Source organism: Zonotrichia leucophrys, chromosome 3 (genome assembly GCF_028769735.1).
Source record: "Zonotrichia leucophrys gambelii isolate GWCS_2022_RI chromosome 3, RI_Zleu_2.0, whole genome shotgun sequence".
Taxonomy (NCBI): domain Eukaryota; kingdom Metazoa; phylum Chordata; class Aves; order Passeriformes; family Passerellidae; genus Zonotrichia; species Zonotrichia leucophrys.
The window spans coordinates 72289443-72301627 of NC_088172.1; the positions used below are offsets into that span (position 1 = coordinate 72289443).

At 39.0% G+C, this 12185-nt stretch overlaps 1 long non-coding RNA gene across 1 annotated transcript in view; it reads right to left on the reverse strand.

Annotated features, from left to right (window-relative positions):
• Positions 1-322: 322 nt before the first annotated feature.
• Positions 323-12185, reverse strand: part of LOC135444951 (uncharacterized) — a 273529-nt gene continuing 261666 nt past the window's right edge. The window contains exons 3-5 of the long non-coding RNA XR_010439376.1: positions 2087-2260; positions 650-685; positions 323-401 (exon numbers count right to left, since the gene is read on the reverse strand). This is a non-coding gene — a long non-coding RNA (uncharacterized LOC135444951). The remainder of the gene's footprint in view (positions 402-649; positions 686-2086; positions 2261-12185) is intronic.

Consider the following 12185-nt stretch of genomic DNA (forward strand, 5'->3'; position numbering starts at 1 on the left):
TTGCTGAATATGTACCAGCTGCTCTGCAAGAGGGACAGCTGTCAAACTAAATTCTCCTCCTTCTTCTCAACTGATGCCAGTCTGGCAGAAAGACCACATTTGTGGGGAAACCATGAACGAGAAGAAGCTGGTAATTAGGGCACTCAGCAAAAAGAGCAAGAGTGCAACAATCAGAACACATTTCCTGTAACTTTTATCAAGCAGGCAACTTAGTAGCCCCGGGCCATATTATGACAAACCTTGTTCAAGAGATGTCCCCACCGACTTCAAAAGTAGTTGTTTTGAAAAACTGACAGCAAGACAGATCCCCTGATACATTTGTGCTAAGTTTTAATGTAGAAACTTTTTTTAAAAGTTGAAGGAAACACCCAATCACACTGCAGCATCTCCAGGAACTCACTCTGCAGGGAAGGCAATAAATAGAGAAGCAACTTTTTAAATACCAACATAAAACTATACTAGGAAAAAAACTTTTAACCTTGAAGTCTATTTACCACTACTTTGTCACATGCTTACATATTACAAAACTCTATTATTATAGCTTTGTATTTGACTTATTTCATTACTTGTTTCCTGACTTATTTTATGAAGTCTTTGGCCATACGAAAGAAAACTCTGCAACTATGTTAACTTAATGACATTTACTCACAAGCTGATGGAGCATTCAGATGTTTCATAAGTGTCACTGTCAAAAAGAAGCAAAGATTAAGGGAAGTAATCACAATTGCTTTTGCTTTTATGAAGGTATAGTTTTTTTCACAGTAGCTATAAATATCCCCTTATCATGATGATCAAAAAGGTAAAATTGCTGAATTTTACCTACTGCTAAACTTCCTTGCTGCTGCTCCTTGGCTTGGTTAAAAAAAGCTCCTGTCTTTTCTGTTATGCCTTGCACAGCACTTCTTAACACACATACTGCAATCTCTCCTTATTCCTTCAATTTCCAAGGTTGCGAGTAGGAATCAGAACCCATGGCACATTGCCTTTGCAGTCCTCATCACCCCTTCCTCTCCCTGTGCAAGAGTTGCCAGTGCTGCAGCTCCTGAAAACTCTTTCACCAGCTGGACTCCTGCCCTGCTCTGCCTTGTATCACTGGGGACAAACACTGCTGTTCTCCAGCACAAACCTGTGTCCCACCAGTCTTTCTGCCAGCACCAACCCATCCAGCCTATGAACATGAACCTGAGCTTCTGTGTGGATGCAGACAAATTATAAATTATGAAAGCGTACATTCACAAAAGAATTTTTTAAAAAACCAAACCAAAACAAAACACCAAAACTCATGTAAATACTGCATTCCTTATTCCTCTCATCCTGCAAGCAAGATGACATTTATTTAAATCTTACGTATTCATGACTTTTGTATCCAGCTAGAATATTCTAGAGCCGTTAGACTTCATCTTTCTGAGCAGCTGGAGTCCTGTCACTGCCTTTAATGGTGCAGAAGAGACACATTCCGTGAAAAGGATCTATGAGAAGCCCCAGTAAAGATCAAGCCAGCAAGAGAAAGCCTGCCATGATCCTGTGTTGATGGTGTCAGCAGGACCACTGAAGTGAGAAGCACAAAATTTTTCTTTGATGACAAGCACCATTAAAATTTTCCCTCACAGGCCTCCCCAGGCTCTGACACATAAGGGGCTGTGACAGCTCCATCAATCAGCTCCTGCAGATCCTGAGGAAACCAGCCATCCCCACACAATCTCCAACATGATACCAGCCTCAGGGCTTGTATCAGACAGCTAATATTGCACTTCTTGATGCACAAGGCCCAACATACGAAGCTTTTCTCAGATTTCTACTCCCAGATGCCAAAATTCCCTAGCAAAACCTCTGATTCCATTTTTACCCTCTCAGCTGTTTCCAGGGCAAATTGTTAATCTTCTGTCAAGCTTAATTCCTGTCCCTAAGTTTATCTCAGCAGCTAATCCCTTGCCTGGCCCTGTTGCACTCCAGTTGTGTGCTCTTTTAGCCATGCCCTGTCCGTGGACTGGCAGAGAAAGTCTGGAGCTGCATTCCACCCATTTTGCCTTCAAACAGGGCCCACTGTGGCCAGATGCTCCAGGACAAAAGATGTGGAGAGGCTCACCTGACACAGATGTGACAACATGGGTGCTGGGTCTGACACACCAGCGAGCAGGAAGTCCAGATTTTCCTTTTTCAGGTAATGCTTTTAGACAGATGCAGGGAACATAATTTTGCCTTTAAAAATAAAATGCTGCTTGCTTGACCTTAGGTAACTGCTCTCCTGCGTAGAATGGTCCTGCAATAGCACCAAAATATGGTAAAAATCAATTTATCAAGGCAAAGGAATTTGTTGTACTGATTGACACAGCAGTGCCTGTGCAAGGCTCAGAGAATACTTGTATGAGCATATATTACTGTAAGATTAAGTCAAAACTTATTAATATGCTCTCATTTGTCAGGGAAGGCAAAAATCTTTTGCTTTTGTCAATGTTCTAAAGTTCTCATTTCTAGCACTACTGTCTGTGTATAAACAATGAATATACTCTCATACTTGGTGCCACAGGATCAAAACTCGTTATCTTTATAGGCAAATCCAATAACGTTTTTTAAATCTCTAAAGCACTGCTCACAGAAACAAGAAAATCTATAAAAGGACATATTTTTTTACATGCTACAATACTAATCTTGGAAAAGCATTGCCACAAGACATCATTATGTCAGCAAGTCTAGGAAAGCAATATAAAGCATTCAACCTGCATAATAAAACTACTATCTCCATGTTTATTTAGAAAAAATATAGACATTTTTGGCCTAGAGACAAGTGATAGAAAAGCTGAATAAACTATTTTCATGGCTCAAATGAAAATAGTAGCTAGAAGCAGAAGGTTAGGGGGTTTAATTGGTTCTTTTCAAAGTTTAGTGAAATTTTTCATCCAAATAACTTAGCCATACAGCAAACTAAGCTTACCTGATCTGGCCTGAGCCATTGATATCAACAGATATTCACAAATTCAAGTTTACATGGGTCAAAAATATAGTTGCAAAATAATTGCATTTTTAAAAGGTTAAACATTTTAATCTCACATTTTCAAAATGTTCCAAAAACCCACAATCTTTTATCTGAATTTGATCTGGTTTTGGAGCTAAACTGAAAAATTAATTGAATTTTTCAGATTTTTAAGGCAATCTAAAATCTGTTACTTAAGCACAGTTAACTTTGATATTATTTCACTTTGAAGAAGTGGTATTGATCAGGTCAGTATTGCACTAATCACATTTAATTCTGGAGGAAGTCACATTTAATTCTGTGGCAATTCCCACATTCCTCCAGAAATTAGGGCACTTGAGCAATTCTCTTTGCTAATCATCCCAATCATAACTGTTACAGGCACGACACATGAGTGAGTGCAATCACCTCCTCACATCTACGTTCCATTTCATTGGAACTTCAAAGGGAATGGGGCATACCGCTGTTTGCCACTGCACTGGTGCATGAATACAACCATGTTTGTACACAGGTGCAAACAAAAAATTCTTGTTCTGGTTTGTTTCTGCAGAGGTGTGACAATGACCTGTAACAGACTCGGGGCAGGGCACGGAGCAGCATCACTCCAAGTAAGAGCAGAGCTGCTGGGAAGTGCTGATGCAGCATCAGCATTTCTGTTATCTGTGGCTCCCAGAGAGCCCTGTAATTCACCCACCTTCCTCAGCTGCACCATCTGAGCACTCAGAGAGCTTACATCTGGGGGATATCTGTGTTTGTTCAATGATCACGTGTTTGCCAAGTGATAGGCAATGGTATCTCCACCAGCCCTGCTGCCTTTCACTGTCTATTTCTAGACTGGAGAATAATATGGACAGGAAATTCAGCATCCTTAGCAGATTGCCACTTAAAATTATTTGTGTATCAGCCTTCCTTCAATAGCAAAGGGAATTTGATGACTTTATGCTTCTGAACTCCACGCTTTCATGGTGTTCAAGTTTTTCATACAAAATATACCAGTATTTTATACATAATAAGCACCAGTTTTCCACCAACAAAATCCTGGTGGTTTTAGTTCTATTCTGTTTGGGATATATCTTATCACATTATTTCATGAAAGTGAGCATGGAAATATCTCGTCCTGCTTGGATTTTCAATAAACTTAGAGAAGGGACAGTGAATTTTCTTCTTAATGCCATTTCTAACTTGTATTAATACACACCCATACACACACACCCCACTCAAATAAATATATTTTGCATAGCCATCCACTGTTTATCCTTTTAAATCATACTCTCTCTGTAAAGAGATTCAGAGGAAAAAGTGCTCCTGCAACAACAAAAAATAAGTGGAAAATTGTTTGGTTTTCTTCCTCACTACTTATTCAGCAACAAAATTTCATGTGTTGGCAGATTACAGTAAAGATAGCCACCTTCTACAGCCTGGCATGGGGAGGAGAATCATGCTCCCCAGTGTTGAAAGGCATTTTCTGCCCACTGGTCCAATTCTGTATGACAAGGCATGTGTCTTTACAAATGGAGCCTAGTCCTAGAACGCTGGAATATGTGCCCCAATGTGTTTCAGTCACAAAAATCTACTAATCCAAAAATATTTTGCTAAGAACTCAGTTCCTCAAGGTGAACCAGGCAGCCTAGAATTTAACAATTATCTTTTAAAACATCAGTATGGGGAGGAAATTTAACAGTAAATTAATAAAATTAAGAAAAAAGATTTACTAATTTCTGCAACTAACGTGCCCCATGAGTGACTGCTTAACGAGGGCAGGGGTGTTCAGCTGGGCACTAAAACAATGGGACAGGCTTACAATATTATACAGAGCCCTGGCACAGGCAGAGGCACACATTTCCCTCTTCTCCAGATCACAGTAAATCCTGGCTGCCCTCAGCCAAGCAATTCCATTTCTCTGCTGTCCCTTTCTCTGGACCATTGCCCATGATTTCTTTAGCCTGGCAAATCCCTGGGACAAGGGTTGTCTATTATGACATATTTGGATGGTAGCAATTCCAGTGGGCCTGAAAGGGATCTCTACACACTAACAAGTACAAATGAATAACAACAGAACAAGAATGCTGTCTTTTCTTAAAGCATCTTAAATCCCTTTTTCTATTCCTAGACGCTTCACAGTGCTTAATGAGCATGTGAGAAAAAGCCACAAAGGGACACTGCTTTGAAAGCAAATGCTTGCTTGCAATTTTGTATGGGCAAGTGAATATTTTTTCATGTTCAAGTTCAGTAAGTAAAGACTTGGCTACTTCATATTTGAAAGAAAATCTCTCTGAACATGCACAAAGCCTGTCAGCCTGAAAAATTGCAACAAACTGGCCAAAGGAAAACAAAAAACTCGCAGACAATTGTTGAAGGAGACTAGTAGAGGACATAAGCAAAAAGCTTCAACAAATGCGTTGGGATCAAGGACTGGGGAATACAGATACCTTCAGACAGGTTAAGAATCTGCATGTCAAAAAGGCAACCAAATAATATTCTCATAAAACACTGCAAGGTTTATAAAGCTGTACAAACTGACATAATAGGATCTCTTCTTTTTAGTCTGTGATATCAATTCAGCTTCTCTGGCACTTCTGCTCTCTCTCTAGAATAGACCTACTGAGACTAAAAGCAGACCTGAGTGCTTTGCCTCTTGTGCTGATATCCTGTTGCAATGCCCACGAAAAACTGATATCAACACCATCATACAGGAGGGAGAAAACCACAGTCAAAATGAACAGTGCCTGTATCACCTGCTGATTTAGATCTAGCATCCCAAGGAAGCAGAAACCCAGCTCACTAAAAAAGGAGATGGATGGTTTTGCGATGTGGGACACGCTTCACTAGATCTGATGCTCATCTGGAGGCTTTCTCTCTCTCTCTCTGTGTAAATCAAACCTGATGCCAGCTCTTGCTTCCTTTTTTATTAAGATGTAAACAATGTAAAGAAAAAACAAGTTTTCTAGTTCATATGGAGGCAAATAGAAACCAATGTTAACTGAGAAAAGTAAACGTTTCTATTGCCTGGTTTCAATGTCTAATTGATCCCTGCCCAAAAAATACAGTTTTGAATCAGTTCCATACTTATGAGCATGATGCTGAATTGCAAGAGGATAATTTAGTGCATTGCTTCTTATTAGGATTAAGCATGATATAGACTCCTCCAATTCTGTACTCTCCTAATTAGACAGTCCACAGCCTGCCTATATACATGGCATATGCAATTCCTCCTGGAGCCAGATAGAGAAAAGTACCTATAGACTGATCCTTCAAGCAGTTTTTTGGCATCATTCTGACTTTTATATCACACTGCAAAAATGCAAAAGTCAGGAGCCCAGAAAATAGTTTGGACTTTTTTATTACCCTACTCAGTGCTATCCACATTCTCTACACACAGTCACGCTTGGTGGGAGTTATAGAGCTAGCGTCTCTTTGCTCCTTTGAATATTTCCCCAGAGCTGGCTGCCAAAACTTTCATTTTGAACATCTGGAACAGTAAAAGCAAAAACAGCAGCAGCACCACCAAATTCTGTGTATCAGCAGTGAATGCTTTCTTTCTCTCAGCAGCATTTTGTGCTGTGCAGCACTAAATGCTTCAGCTGAGAGTATTACAGTCACATGAGTGTGTTGACATGCCCTCTGTGAAAGTTCCCAGAAGCACCATCTACCAAAAGTTATACTTGAAGCAGAAAGTGTCTCTAAGCTTTGTGCCTACCTACCTAATCAAACTAGAAATATCAGATCATTGAGAAGAAAGCTTTTGTCAATGTCCTATTTTTTCTAATTAGCTATCATTATTATAACTACCAACAACATTTCAGAGGAAAGATATTAAAAGTTACAGCAATATCCTAGGGACCTTATAATCCAAATTAGAGAAGGCACATTAGCAGATGGCAGGAAAACAAAGATGTGGAAAATGGGAAAAGACTGTTAAGCCTTGTGCATGAGAGCATGAGCTCCTTACAGTGTGCTTGGCATTCAAAGGAATTTGTTTCAAACTCAGCAGTTAGCATGTCTTCCTGCACTTGTGGTTTCAGGCCAGGCACTGGAAAGGTTTACGAAATAATTGCACATTTTAAAGCAAACAAATCCACCTAAGGAAGTGCTCAAAGATGAGCTGGGGACTGCCACACCATCCCTCCATGGGAGGGTTTCTACAGGTGACAAATATGGCAAGGGGCTTAGAGCAGGAGCCAGCACCACCCAGTATTTATGTTTTGCTTTGAGTGACACAAGAGGGCAGCCCCTGAGCCTCCTCTCAGACCAACAGAGCCAAGCCAGTTGCACACCCCACGTGAGCCAGGGTTTGACCCCTTCAGGCACACACACACACACAAAGAATGGAGCCAGGCATGAACACTCCTGTTCACTTTCCAGGATGGACAGCCAGGAGCCAGCTCAGACCTGCAAACTCTGCCAAAGCAGCAGTAGATAAACACTTGGGCACAGCATCTCACAAATGGAGCTCCACAACTTCCAGAGCAGAGCTGGCTGGATTTTGGCTGGCTCACAGAGTGGACAGGGAAGCTTACAGCTGTCTGTGCCCATCTGTTTAGACATGCCTTAAAAGCTCAGCAGAAGCTCAGGCCATCAACACCAGCTGAAAAGCGTGTCCTAATTTAGGGCATTAAAAGAATTTGGCAGAACAAATACAAGTATTAGGCACCAACACAGATTCTGCACCAAAATTGTGGAGGCACCTCCAGTTTATGACATGTTAAATTATAGGCTAACTTGTCAAATTAGTTTTAAACTCTGAGGGGAACAAATTCTGACAAGAAAAATAAACTAAGAGAAAAACAGTTTGCTAGAATTAAAGAAACCTTCAGCACCAAGCATTCAATAGTAATGCGAAAGCAGTGTTACTATGACTACTGGCAGCCAAGTAATAACATCTCACCCTCAAAACAACAGTGAACATCATCTATGTTTCTACCTAGACTATTGAGGAGTAAGGGGAAAACACCAGAACAACCTCAGGTTCCCCTGCTTCCTGTGCTCTGACATGAACTGCAACAGGAGAACAAGATGTAATCTGGGTCCAAAATATCCTTCCTTCTAGATGAAATGCTCATTGAAATCAAATGTCTACCCATTCCATTATTCCCCCCCCCCTTTTTTTTTTTTGCCTCCCTCCCACTGTATAAGTAACCTGAACAAGTAACCAGAATATCTTTAATAGAAGTGGTTTTATGGCTTCCCCCTGTGTCCTGCTACTGAGCTGCACTCACAGGGAATGTCTGGAAGGAGCAAGGAGAACCGAGTGGTGTGCTGTGTGGGAGCTTGTGTCATGGAATGCTGGGCATTTAGAGGAGAAGCCAGGCTACCTGCTGCCCAGTGGATGCTGAACAGCACAGCTCCAGGCACACACACACAACCGGCCAAGATACAGGCCTTAGCAGAGACTTGGCAAATTTTGTGACAGCTGAGTGACAGCTGAAGTAAAACCAGATTGCCTAATAACAGCACAGAAAACCATATGGAGGACTGGACATGTAAATATTATTCATGTGCATGCTACAGTAAGTCAGCAGAACTAATGCAGGGAAAAAAGTACACTGCGGTGACTTCAGGCTCAAAACTAAATTGTGGTATTTCAGGATTCTGCCTTTCTTCCTTCTAGCTTCAGCATTCCTCTTTCACTATCCCTGCTTAGAAACTGAAGGCTAGTTCTGTCACTCAAGAGATAGTCATGATAATCCACAGTAAATTAAATTATCTATACCTATAGATGTAATGCACACCCTCTGTATTTTGATATCACATAGATGTTGCAAGTACAGTAGGATTAAATCAGTTAAATCAGTATTTCAATAGCTTGAACAAGAAATCAATAGGGAAAAGAAAATAAAAGAAGAAAACAAATCCCTCTGAATCTCTAAGATTGTTACATGGATCAGCAGTTGTCATGTTAACTAAAATTCCTCCCACATTCCTTTGACCTTGTCCTAACTTCCACAAAGCTTCCAATGTTAAATGCCTGGCTTTGAACCTTCCTCACTCCTTGGGAAAAAAGTAAGACTGAATCAGTTTTGAGGCAATTTATATATTTCTATACTACTTCCTTTTTATTTCCAAAGTGAATTTTAAACATTTTAAGCTTGTCCAGTGATCAACAGAGGTAAGAATTGTGTGGCCCAAGTACCCTGAGGGAGGCCCAGCTCTAAGACAAGGGTGACAGCCTGGTGCCACATGAAGGGTTGTGTCAGTGGCCACCTCTTGGCTGGATAGTTCCCACTGCACAGGATCACAGCAGACAAACACTTCTAGAGCCTAGTCTGTGTCCCTCCAGTGACTGCAGAGAGACCTCCATCATGAGAGGGCTGCTAATCTAATCACTTTAATTCACTGAATACTCCAACAAAGCTACCTAGGCAATAGGAATATAAGCCCAGACCTGCTTTTAAAATTACATATTTCTGAGCAAAACACACTAATCTCAGGCACTCTTCCATGTGATTAGTAACAGAGCATGAACTACCTCTATATTTAATATTTGAGGAAGAACTTGTGTCAAAAACTTATGCTTTTTTCCCCCAGAGAAATAATTTATTTCTGAGTCATAAGGAGGAAAAATGAGAAGCAGGGGGAATTAAAGCAAAGGTAGTCAGACCCAATCTTCTGTCCTGGAGTTCAACTAAAATCTGGATTCCCCAGTGGCAGGAAACTCGCACAACTGCCACTTAAATTAATCTCTACAAAATGTGCAGAAATGAAATAACTCAGGATAATTGTGCCTAAATGGAAACATGCAAAGTTCTCTGTCCTACTGAGGATCCACAAGCAAAGCTTTCTGAGAGTACAATGGTGATCCAGGTGAATTGATATACTGTTAGAAACATGGGGGATGATGCAGCAACTGAGAAAACTAAAGCAAAGGATGGCAGTTTTATTTATGCAACACTACTTGCACTTATCACGTTCATTTTTCTATCCAAAAATAAGTTAATATCTTCAATTTTTCTTTTGCTGGGCCTTCAATTTACCATCAGCAATAGAATTATTTTCTCTATATGTGCCCTTAATGATTTGAATCTTTCCCGTAGAAAAATTCTAAGAGAAGTTCTATGAATGAAAGAATTTCAGAAGCAGAACCAAAACTTTTTATAACATCTCTATGTAATAGTTTGAAGTCTTGCAAAATGTATTTAATACCAGGCTGAAAAAATATAGAGTCTGAAAAAAAATCACACTCTTTTAATTAAAGAGCAAATATTTGTGAAGTTAATGTCCACTATCATTTCAAATCAGGCAGTGGACTGTGTGCAAATACCAACAAATTGTTAATAAATGTGTACTAACAACTGAGCTGATGGCTAGTGTGCCTTTACAAGCACTCTTGTTTCACAAATTATTTTTAACTTTAAAAAAATGCAGATTTAATAAAATTGAACTTTTTGTGAAAAGGGGAAGATGAGAGAAGTAGAAGTAGTGACAACAGGAAGACAACAAAATTAGAATTTTTCAAATCATTTGCTTATCATTTATCAAATCAATTCATTCAGCATTTCAACATCTAGCAATTCAATGTATTTGCATTTATTTTGGTTAGAAATGCTAATAATTGAAACAAATGCATGATCAAAAAATAAATAGCCTCAACATAAAACTAAAGCATTTTGAAATTTTAAAAATCAAAGGTGTTGTGATGAAATATTCATTTTCTGGTGATCCACCACAGTAGATGCCTTATCAAAATGCAACATGCTCTAGAAGGTCCAGGAGGAAATTTAGGCTGTGTTTCAAAGGTATGTGAAACAAGTGAGTTTTGATTCCCTTAAGTTCATAGTGCTGTGCATTCAAACTGTGATATTTCTCTCCCTGGTTAAAAACTAGAAGTTTTCTGTTCAGGAATTTTAAGAATATGTGTCATCTAGAGACTTTAAAATCCAATTTCTGAAATGATGATTCTTTCCATAACAATAAATTGCTTGAGCCCCTATTTTTCCAAAGCAAGTTACATGAAAGCCTGCTGAGCTGGGAAAGCACGGATCTCAAAAGTGCTATGCTTTATGCACATGGGCTAATATACTCACTAAAAATACATTTACATAAAATACATAAATTATGCCCTTAACACATTTTTGTTCTCTTGAACAACTGATGGACGTCTTGAATATGATATTCTGTGAAATGTAGCAAACAAAAACAATCTAAAGCACCAGTTTAGAATAGTAGATAATTCTTTGGTTAAAATTTCTAGCTAATCACCTGCATAAACACTCATTCTGTTCATTCACATCACACATTAAACTATGACCTCCTCTTTTTTCCATTTGGAAACCAGTCAACTCCTACTCAGAAATGTTTCTTTCTGGCACAAAAAAATGAATAAAGTATTGCATATATCATCAAACTCCTAATAGTTAATATTTCATTAAATCTGCTTTCACTCCAGAATTTTTAGACATATGATGATCATAATAAATTGTGAATACTTCTATTTAAGAGACACTTTTCCTCACAGGTAGCATAAGTACACTAATATTCACAGCATATATAAATGTAACAGCTGAATCTGAGTTCATTGACAACACAGTGTTTCAGGTAAGAAACAGACTTTCCCTACAAAATCCCCCACTGAACAAAAAAAAACCACCTCCCTAGGGGATCCAGGTTATCACAGTTTTTTCACTGACATGAAAATCTGTGACTCTTTTTACAATAAAATTTATAAAGCTTATAAATCAAGGATTATTCCGATTTTTGAAAAATTCAGTAATGGTTTGAAAAAACCCAAACATTTTGTTTTACATTGTACCAGTAATGGGGGCTACAAGAACAGTATCAAACTCCTCATCACATTTATATAAACTGGTTCATTACACAAGAAAATATCATTCTATCATTTGCCTTTATTATGTTTTTTCACTTGATTTGACTGAATAAAGGACTTCAAGTACATCTGTGATTCAAAAGAAGACTAAAAGAAAAAGAAAATACTTCAAATTTGTGAACTTGCCTTTGTGAAGAAACCCTTACTTTATTTTAGTTAGCTTGCTGTACCATGAATGCTAAACTGGATGTGACTCCCAGTGTTTTGCTGGCAGGATAGTGTCTGCTCAGTTAAAAAAAAAGACAACAATTAAACTTGGACAGTTTCCATTCAACTGCAAGAATATTATGATAACAGATTTTCCTGAAACCATGAGAAGCCAGTGTAGACATGCTTTTCTGTAAGGCTCAGGGATGAAGTATGCTGACTTTCTTTCCTAATCCATATGCTACC